Genomic DNA, 10,520 nt, shown 5'->3' with positions numbered 1-10,520 from the left:
TGCCCCCTTGATAAAGTCAGTCGTGCTGACTGACGAAACGTCGGTTATAAAAAGTAGGCATCACCCTAAACATCAGAAGGTAACCTAGTAGCCTATAGTAACCAGAAGAACGCAAGTCACTTTATTTCTTAGCTTTTTAGTTGCCGATATTCCTTGTAGAAAAAGTTTTATCTATCAAAAACTACAAATCTACGACTGAACAAAGATCTGTTAATCACCAATTCTATGTTTTTAATTCTGTGTAGTTCTTATGACGCCAATTAAGCCCTGCTATTGCGTATATTTTGCATCAAGATAAAGGTCCAAAACGAAAAATGTGCGCAGAAGCCTCATTTCAGCTCTGGTTGTGCTTCTTCAATAACTTATAGTGTTAGAACCTACACAGGAACAACAATACGAGCCTAGGATTTAAATTGTTGTCTGTTTCAAGTGGAAAAAGTAAAGCTCGTTTTTGGGTGGCATCAATTGAAAGCGTTGTTGAATTTGCCACCAAAGAGCACTCAACTCTCTCCACATAAGCAAAAATAAACAACCTGTGCAAATTTGGCGCCTTTAGCTATTTAAAAACCGCCTGAACGACGAATAATGTTTTAATGTCCTGTGGTTAAAAAATAGCAGCGTCTTGGAACAGTAGCGGGTCTTGGGGGTGCACTTGATTACGTGCTCCGAAACAGTTAATCAAAGTTAAGATGTTCTCTGACAAATCAAGACACGGTTGACATTTGAAACGGTCGTAAGGATCTCAAGTTATCTAGCAAATCATACATCACAGTTTTTACAAACTTGCTAGTATTTCAATAAATCCAAAACTCTTTCGTACTTCACAGTATTTTATCAGTATCACGAATACTTTGTCCTAAGCCTACGAAAGCTCAAAGTATTTTAATCTTGGAAACTGTTGACGAAATTTGTTGGATTCACACATCAGCAACTATGTGTTTAATTTTTGAACAGCGTTAAATTCTTATGGTTGATTGTCTCTTTGCTTTATCCAATTCCAAAGTAGATGAGCAGAAAGCGGCTGTTGAAACGTCATAATCTTCAATGCAAACTTTGCTTTTCTTCCCAATCACAAAGTCACATTTCTAGTTTGCACGTTTGATTTCATGTGCTTAGTTGTTAAAACACTGACTGTCTCAGCTATGCAATATTGATGTTATTTAACTCCAGGGGTCATCAAACGTTGAAATAACGTAGTTTAACCAACCTTTTCCAACTGATAGCGTTTTGAAGCGAATTTACCATAATATTAAAACACCTTGTTTAATGTATGAATTCTGTAAAAGTTGACTAACACGATTTTGCTTACAAACCGACTGGCCCTGTCATCTATACACATGATGTCTGCCATATGGCGTAATGTGAACAGTACACTTCAAAGACAATTGTTTGAATCATGTTACTTCCTAAGCCAGCATTACAAATTTAATAGCAAAGTAAATTCGGAAAAGAGGAAGAATTACTCACAACAGCCTATCAATGAATGAACTGGCGGCTTGGAGGTGTAAGACTAGATTATAACAAGCTATATCATAGCAAGCACCGAGTGACGAACCAGTCGTTTTATGTTGACTGAACGTACACTGACGTAATGCGATGCAAAAAAGGAGTGATTCTCTGGAAGGGTTTCCAAGTAATAAATACAGCATGTTTTAAGTTGATTTCTGCTCCCAGAATTTTAAAGCATGACAATTGTGTCAACAAGCTGCCACTTGGTTGAACCAAAAACGCTAACCAAGTAAGTTATTTTTTGCATCGAGTCAACGTCTGCAGACATGCGTTAGTTGCATTTACAATTAGTTAAAAATTCTGAACTTTTCCTTCTTGTTGATACCTTGTCGACAAGTTGAGGATAAATTTACGCCCATCAGTTATTTTCTTACCAGAAGTTGGGTATTTACCCTGCAAACTACATTTTCTGATCAAGTAAATTTCTGTAAAAATTTAAAAAGATGATTTATTGCCAACGCAATAGATAAAATTTATCTCAGAAAATAAATTTAACCCCGTTGGAACTTCTTGCTTGTTATAATCCTCCTCCTTGCCAAAAAGCCAGTTGTTTCCCGACGTTGAATCAATGTCGACAAAGAAACATTTGGTGGCAGAGATTTGTACGTTTGGGAAACATGTTACATCTCACAAACATTTTGAAGTTTCTAGTTGATTATATTTGATTATTCTATTTATTTGTCTATTCCATTTTGTTTGCTTCTGTCTTAGTTTGCTGAAGGGATTCCTGCAAAACACGTAAGAAACAAAGCTGTGGGAATCTTTCAATCTTGATCTAGAAAGGCTCTCTGGATCCTTAATCTTGTCAGTTTTTCATTCCATACTGTGAGATACTGTTTATTTACGTCAATTGATTGTAAACAAATACAAGTACAAGTGATCTTGTTTTGTCTTTTTCCAACGAATTTTTTCTAAGCTTTTAAAGTACTGCGCTGAAATATCTTTATCAAAACGTTTTTTAGCATCATCAATAGCCATCTCTAGTCTCTCGCATGCTTGTGTACTTTCTTTCTCTTGTTGAGCTGGAAGGCGCCTCTGAGTGCTTTGTCGTTGTTAAGTAAACGTACTTACAAAAAAAAATGTTTAAAAATGTGTGGGAGAGGTAGCCTACTCCTTCGATAACAGAATAAAATTACAAAAACCACTCGAAAAGGAAAATCTTTAGCATCACAGACAAAATGGCTTTCTTTGGCAGTCTTTTAGAATGAAAAACAATCATTTTTTTGTTTAAGAATCACTGCGCAACAAACGTCAATTACGGAGCATCTTTCCTTATTATGGCTAAATTGTTTATATTATTAACGTTATATACACTGATAGAGTACAATTAAAATGCTTAAATATACGCCTCACCAAAAAAACTCGAGTGCAGCTCAAAAGTTCGTTAAAATCATTTGCAGCTGAAAGTGTATCTGCTGTATCAGATCCAGAATTAGACCGGTAGTCGCAGTTACAGTAGATTGACCGCTTCAAAACTTATCGACACTTGAATAGAGTAGCCTACGTACTTTTGTTTTTATAAAATTCTCAAACGGCGAAATCAAAATGTTAAGTTGTACAAATGTAAAAGCTCGAAGTCCCTTTTGACTTTCTTCAATATTGATCGACACGCCTTAACTTTCAGCAAAGAGTCTCGATCAACAATGAGACCTCCTTTAAAAGTTTCCACCTTTTGCTGAGAGTTTGTAAGTATGTTTGCTCTCTTCAAACAAGCTTCATAAAACAAAATTAAAATAGAAAGTTGGCAAACTGCTTTTCAACGTCACGATTAGTAGTTTCGGAGACGCAAAGCACAGAAGTAAAATTACGTGAAAGGAAGTAAAAGCTAAAAATACAAAAAACCAAATGGACAACAACAAGAACGAAACCGGAAGTTAAAGTTAAATTAAAATAAACTTTAGCCTGTCCCCAACTGATACAATGAGAATAGGAGCTAAGTGTAAAAACCGGACCTTTCTTTGCTCAAATTGAGCCTCAGAAATACAGTTGTACCACCAAGAAGACTGGTGAATAGATCAACTATAAATGATAACTGCCTACATCGAGCTACATCTTTTCCATGAACACATACAACACATGCTGTTACTGCCATGCATTAATTGGAACTTGACAACCCCTTTCTGGCTCTACCTTACCCTAAACATAGGTTTTCTGCAAATTTGTCGCTTTTTAAAGAAACAAAGGCTTTGTAAACAAGCAACACAAAGCACTGAAAGCCGTATCCAATTTCAAACAGTCAACAGGGGCTCTTTCTCACGCACCCAATTCAGCTTTGATCGTCTACAGTTGAAACACAGACATAGAGGAGCAGCGATTTCGGGGAATACGGTCATTAGGCGATAAAGCAATAAAGACAATGATACTGTAAACAAACACAAACAAAGACTAAAGAACAAGTGATTGTTATTGGTGTCAAACAGATCAGAAAATATGTTCCTTTAATGTATCTTTACCAAAAGGAGACTTTATGTAACAGGACGTTTTTCTGATCAAATAAAAATTCCATTTTGTGATGAAGAACAAGATTTGTGCGTTTATGGACATCAGATCGATGTAATAAATACTTCTTAAAAAATAAACAAAGTTTTATGCATTGAAAGAAAGACCCAGTTTTATGTATTTGGAGTTCAACAACCATAAAGAATCCGACGCAATAAAAGCTTTCCTAATGAAAATTCCAGACGAATACATTCGATGAACTACGTGACCTTGGTCGAAAAATAGTTGCCATAGTTTAGAAATGGAAGTAATATCAAGAAAGAGAATGTAATTAGCTAAAAGCAAATGAACCCTAGAGTTGTGAAAATTAATTGGGCAAACAAATTGAAGCAGAAAATATGAAGCAAAAAGAATTCACAAAGTAACTTTTTTTTTAATTTGAAAAGTTAATAAACATGTGAAATTACTTTTAATGTGTCATAACAATTTAATCTTAATAATTTAAACCATAGAAGTTAGAAATATAACCGGATAATGATTTTGTGCATTTTGTTATGAGACAAGGACTTCAAAGAATTAATCAAAATCGCTTTTCTTACGATTTCACCAACCAGCTAATTAGATTGCAGTTCTAGGTGGGGGTCGAGTAAAGTTATTCCCATGCGATGTCCAACCACACTGTCCCAGTGGTTGATTAAAACGTCTGTTTTCGAATTTTGAAATTGTCTATCAGTATGGGGTTGCTTATTTTAAGTTTATAAATTTCATGTAAACATTAGTGTGCGTTTCACCGTTAATGTGTTTCATGAGCAGTGTTCCCTTTATGCAAGTTTTTGTTGGCAAAATAGGTCGGTGTGCCAACTCAATTTATAATAAATTGGCAAAACATTACATATAAATTTAAAGACTTTTTCTGGTTGTAATATGAAAATATTTAGCTTAGTACTGCAAAATGTTGTTAATCAACAATTCTTGCCATGCTGATAAGCACCGCAAGTGACAGTTGTCTAAAAATCAAAGACAGACGGTTTTATAGACTCTCACAAACAAGATGAAAAACCAATTCATTGCTTTTTTTAGAGGGAACACTGTTCATGAGTTACGATAGAAACGTTTTTTTTTTGGTGATTTCCACAAGCGTTTGTTTCATGGTGCCTGGTTTCTTTCTCCCTGTTATTGGAGCCTATTTTTCACTGATATGTTTGCAGGTCACTATTGTCGCCTGTATTGAGATGTGTCAAACATTTCCTTGTTTACTGAAACTGTTAATTGCAAGATATCTTTTGTGAAGCGAAGTGATAACACCACTCTTGCTTGGCGATGAATATTCTAATGAAACCGCTCGCCTCGCTATAAGTGCACAAAACAAGTGGCCTCGTTTATTAGACATTGTTAAAGAAGTCAAAAGTGTTGTGAAAAGAGCTTGGCCTAGCAGTAGCGTTGTTCGATTAATTTTGTTGCTGCGGAGTTCTAAGATAAATATTAACAACATGTAACGCTGGATACTGGGTACGAAATGCGTTCTTTTCTAGCATAAGAGTTAACCTACCTAAATTTTTATTAGTGCGGCCCACCACAGCTCTCCTGAATGCTAAAGTGGCCCGCATGCAAAAAAGGTTGGTGATCCCTGCTTTAGATTATGTCACCATTAACCATTTTCTCAAGTTTTAATGAGCGCAAACATTGTACACCTTTACTGTACGAGGTTGACAACAAGCGTGCCATGTGTAAGCGGTTAGGTTAATAAAATGTGATTGAAAGAGCAAAAAAGAGTTTCTAAAACGGAGAAAAAATGCAAGTTTTTTCTTTGGTTTTGGGGACTATGTGAGCTGTACGGAGTACGTATACCTACCCCTGAATCTGACGCAAGTTCAGTCGGTGAGGTTGACAGAAAAAAAATACTTCTAATTTAACTTATTCTTGGCACCCTTAAGCTGTTTTTTTTTCGGTCATTTATCGATTTTTTAGCAAAATGTCCGAAAAAATATATAGGCTAGTCAATTTGGTCAAAATGTCCCTTTCGAGATAAAACGTGACAACGTTGCTCAGCGAAACTTAATGTTGTAGCTAGCCAGAAAGTACAAATTTTGGTTTGTATCAGCTACTTGAAAGGAAATATTTTCATCAGAAAAAATGACCGAAATAAATAAAAAATGACCGAAAAAGCCTCAGCGAAAAAAAAAAACCAGCGTAAGAGATACTAACTTCAACCAAGCTCACTTAAAAACACTGACTGAAAGACGGCAAGTGAGCTTTAGCTTGCGCAGTAAAGTTTTATGGTGAAACACAATGTACGCAATCCTGTCCTCACTCTTTTAACACAAAGTTCATCTGCCCGGGCTTAGCATGCTGAGAGAACAGCGAGGTCCTTGAGTGGTTGGTTTTATGTCAAACATCAGCAAACAAAACTCAGCAACAACACGGTAATTTTACAACCAAACCAAAATAGCAATAAACAAATCAAAAATAGCAATCATTTTCGGCTGTACCTCTAGCCTTAGTCAAGCCATTGAAAAAAACTAGGTTCTACATTAAATAAAGTTTAAAAAAAAGTAACCTCTTTACCTTAATTACATCAAACTGTCCTTGCCTTAGCTCAGTGCTTCTTAACCTTTTCTGACTCCAGCACCCCTGTAAACAGGCCTGACTAGTCTAGCACCCCCTAACTATCGTTAACATACAACTACTACAGTGCCGACCAAAAGTTTAGTAGAGGCCGAAATTTTGACATGCCTTCAGATCGCTGGCAATATATTTTGTAACGAAGTCTCTTGTTGTTTAACAAACTGTGCAGTTGTTTTAACGAAGTTGATTGAGGATTTGGTATTTGACTTTCATTCACCAACAGAAATTCAATTATAACCATACGTAAGTGAATCAACTATCTTAAAACAACAACGCGTTGGGCTCGCAGTCGAGAGCCTGCATGTTCGACTCCAGCCACCCGCACTTGCTGTTGTTTCTCTGGGCAAGAAACTTTATGATAATTGCCTCTACCCAGTGACCGATTTCGAGTAATGGGTAGACTAGCAAATTTAAGTCATAAGTAGAGTAGACAACCGGAAACAGACATTGCAGTCGGCTGCAGCGTGGGTCAGGTGTACGTCGGAAGGCGTACACCGATGCATAGCGCTCAAGTCCGCTTTCCCGCAATGCAGGATAAAGATAATAAAACAAACAAAAAACAAACACAGTTTGTTAGGCGACAGAAGAATATACCGCCAGTGATCAAAAAGCATGTCAAAACTCAAAATTTCGGCGCCGCCATTAAACCTTGGCCTGCATGCAATATTAAAAGGAAAGCAATGTACAAATTGATCATTTTGTTTATTCTTCAAAACTACTGTCGTCATTGGTAGTAGGCCTATAAGAAATAGGAAAACCCAAGAATAGTGAAAGACATTGGACAAACTTAAGCATACTTAAGTTACCCAGCTGGGTAACTAGTTACGCATGTATCAATGTGATTTCTGTTGTTGCTTATGTGTGACCAATTTCTCTATTCGAGGCTTCGTGTTGGTCAAAGTCACTCTCATATCGTGGAGCAAGGCGGTTCCAGACAATTGTTTTGATTTGGAGCATGATGGAGAACGCCTTTTCACACAGGTAAGTAGTCGGAAATTGAACGATCAATTCCAATGCTGCTCTGTGCCAATCCAGGATATACTGTCAACTGATCACACCAAAAATCAACAAGCGGAAGGACGAAATGTTGTCCGACAACTCTGATTTACCAGCATGTCAATCAGCTCCTCCTTTAGCCTATTATCATCACTCATGTCTGCCAAGAAGGGCTGCTGTATCCATTCTGGATATGAGTGATTTCTGGTAATGTATTTTGCCATGGTGGTTTCTAGAAGTGAGAGGTGAGCAACAATATTACAACAAAGCACCCACCAGGTAAGTTCACACAAACTACTCAGGATCAACTTGCATTCATGACTGGTAGATGACTACAATAACAGCAAACCATGTAGGCTACTTTGAAACAGGAATCATTGATATGACAACTGCTGATACTGGTAGAAAGACGAAAAAATGCAGAAAAGTAAAATGGCATTTATGCATTTAGCACCCCCTACAGTCTATTCCAGCACCCCCAAGGGGTGCTAGCACCCCCGGTTAAGAAACGCTGCCTTAGCTTCTGATTCAAATTAAACCAAGATACTGACTAATTGTTGTTTTAATGCACAACATATCAGCTTATGATACATAAAAGTCTGTGGTGGAACCAGGGCCACATGACTGCAGGAATGACATCATAGACTAGAGAAAATCATACTCATAGGGCTAGGCATAGCGTGAGAACCTTTCAATCTGATTGATGTAATTTGTGTAAAATACGGGAACTTCTGTCAACAAGCATTGTTTTTTTTCCACTTAGGTATGCTGAGTGGACACACCATTAACCCGCCTCTTCTGTCAACAGAAGGTGACAAATACTAAGCTGGTGTCACAGTACATGAATTAACATTGAATTTATCTTCATCTTTCGCTAAATTGACAACATCAATCAAATACCAAAGATAAATTGATTACAACATAATGACCTAACAGGTCTGTCGCTGACCTTTGATAAGCACAAGCAGAACCGTTTGCATTGATAGTACTTTCTGGTTACTCAGTTTTCAATAATAAATAAGATTTATTTTTCAAAAAAATGTGAACAATTGATTTTCTCATTGACAGGTAAGTTGTGAAAAGGGAAGAAATATCTTCCGATAGATGTCAAACCCACAACGACGCTATAATAAATATAAACGACTCAGTTGCATGTCTTGTAATTCAAATAAATTTGAATAGGCCTGTATTCAGGGGCGCCGGAACGATTTTTGACTGGGGGGGGGGCAGGATTATGAAAAAAGGGAACTTTTTTTAAATTTTAAGATAAGTCATAACGATAATGCTGGGCAGTTCGTTAATCGTTTTTCCCCTATTAGCCATATAAATTGAAATGTGAGACAGATGAAGATAAATAAATGAAATATATTGAAATAGGTTGAACAAGAAGAAACGAAAGATAAATTTCACGTTCATAGCGTCACAATCTGCTGCAAAGTATAAAATGTGTCTACGGGATAATTTGTATAACCTACAGTATATAGACAAATATCAAACCAATCCAAAGTGCATTTTACGCACGTCGGTTGCTCGAATGAACTCATTTGCAACAGCTTCTAAGTTAATGGTCTCCATCACCTGTTTGTGAATAGTCGCAAACATTCAGTTGTTTAAATTGTTGTCTGTCATTTTGGTACGAAGGCACATTTTTACTCGCCTCATGGTGCTAAAACTGCGTTCAGCATTCACCTTTCCTAATTTGACCCTATACCTTAACGGCTTACTTACACTTTTCCTTCTAAAAAATTTTAACTTCTATGTACTCACACTTTTTGCTATGCTAAGACGTTTATAGGCTACCATTCCTTAACTTTCCTACAATTCCCTATCACTCAGATCTTTTTTTCTAACTAAAACCAAGACCACGAGAAACATTTTCTTTTCTCATAAGTCTGCTATCAACAATATCCCGGCCATCTGGCCCTAACTTTGGTCCTATGCAATGCAAAACGGTCGTTCGTGGTGCCTCGAATCATTGGTGTTTGATTTTCACAGCTGGTGGTAACATCAAAGTTGTGACAAAACCGTCTTTGAAGAAGCATAGGAGTGGTAGACTTTCAATAAATTACGTTTGTGACCTACACAATAGCTTATTCTCGAGTACTGTAATGACACAACAGCTACATACCGGTATACAAATAAGAATGGCACGGAAGGGCATCATGTAATCTACTGTGATGTAGAATATTGTGTGTGAATATTATTTTGAGGCAAAAATGAAAGATTGTAATTAAGCTAAAAGCGAATAGCAGAAATTGTTATATTGAACAATTTGCAGTAGCTCACATGACTTTAAAAGGGCACCATTGCTCCCCTTGCCCCCATCCAGAGAAAATTTGAGGGCAGGGGGGCGATCGCCCCCCCCCCCCCTGCCCCCCCGCTTCCGGCGCCCCTGCCTGTATTAGATCAAACTGATTCGCACGAAAATAAATTTATTGTAAGCAAATCGTTTAGCAAACAACAGCTTTTCGACGCCAGATAAATATGGAAAGCTTTTGTAAACAATTTGAATTCCCATTTACCATCATTATGACATCACTATCAGCTGAATACAGGGAACGCTGAGAAGCACACCATTGAAAATTGCTGAGTCATTTCTGATAGTGGTGGTCAAGTCCAGGGGAACAGATTTTAGCCTGCTGTCCGGGAGGCAAATTTTTTTTCCCACGAGATTTCTGTCTCGTTGATTCTAGTCACTCTAAAAGTAAGATTTTCCGAAAGTGTTTTGAGAGATTGGTTGATTCAGATTGCGAAATAACTATTTGCCAATGAAATTCTGCAATGATAATAAAATATAAGCTTTCTCTAACCCTACTTTAAATGAAAAGCTCTTGTGCACCGCAAAATTTAATTTATAGAAAAAAAAAGTTTGAATTCGACGGGCGTCGAACCCTCGTTCGTCGAACCCTCGTTCTCACGATCACTACGCAGAGGATAAAACCACTGAACCA

This window comes from Aplidium turbinatum, chromosome 5 (genome assembly GCF_918807975.1).
Source record: "Aplidium turbinatum chromosome 5, kaAplTurb1.1, whole genome shotgun sequence".
Classification (NCBI taxonomy): domain Eukaryota; kingdom Metazoa; phylum Chordata; class Ascidiacea; order Aplousobranchia; family Polyclinidae; genus Aplidium; species Aplidium turbinatum.
Note: the sequence above shows the minus strand (reverse complement) of the source record.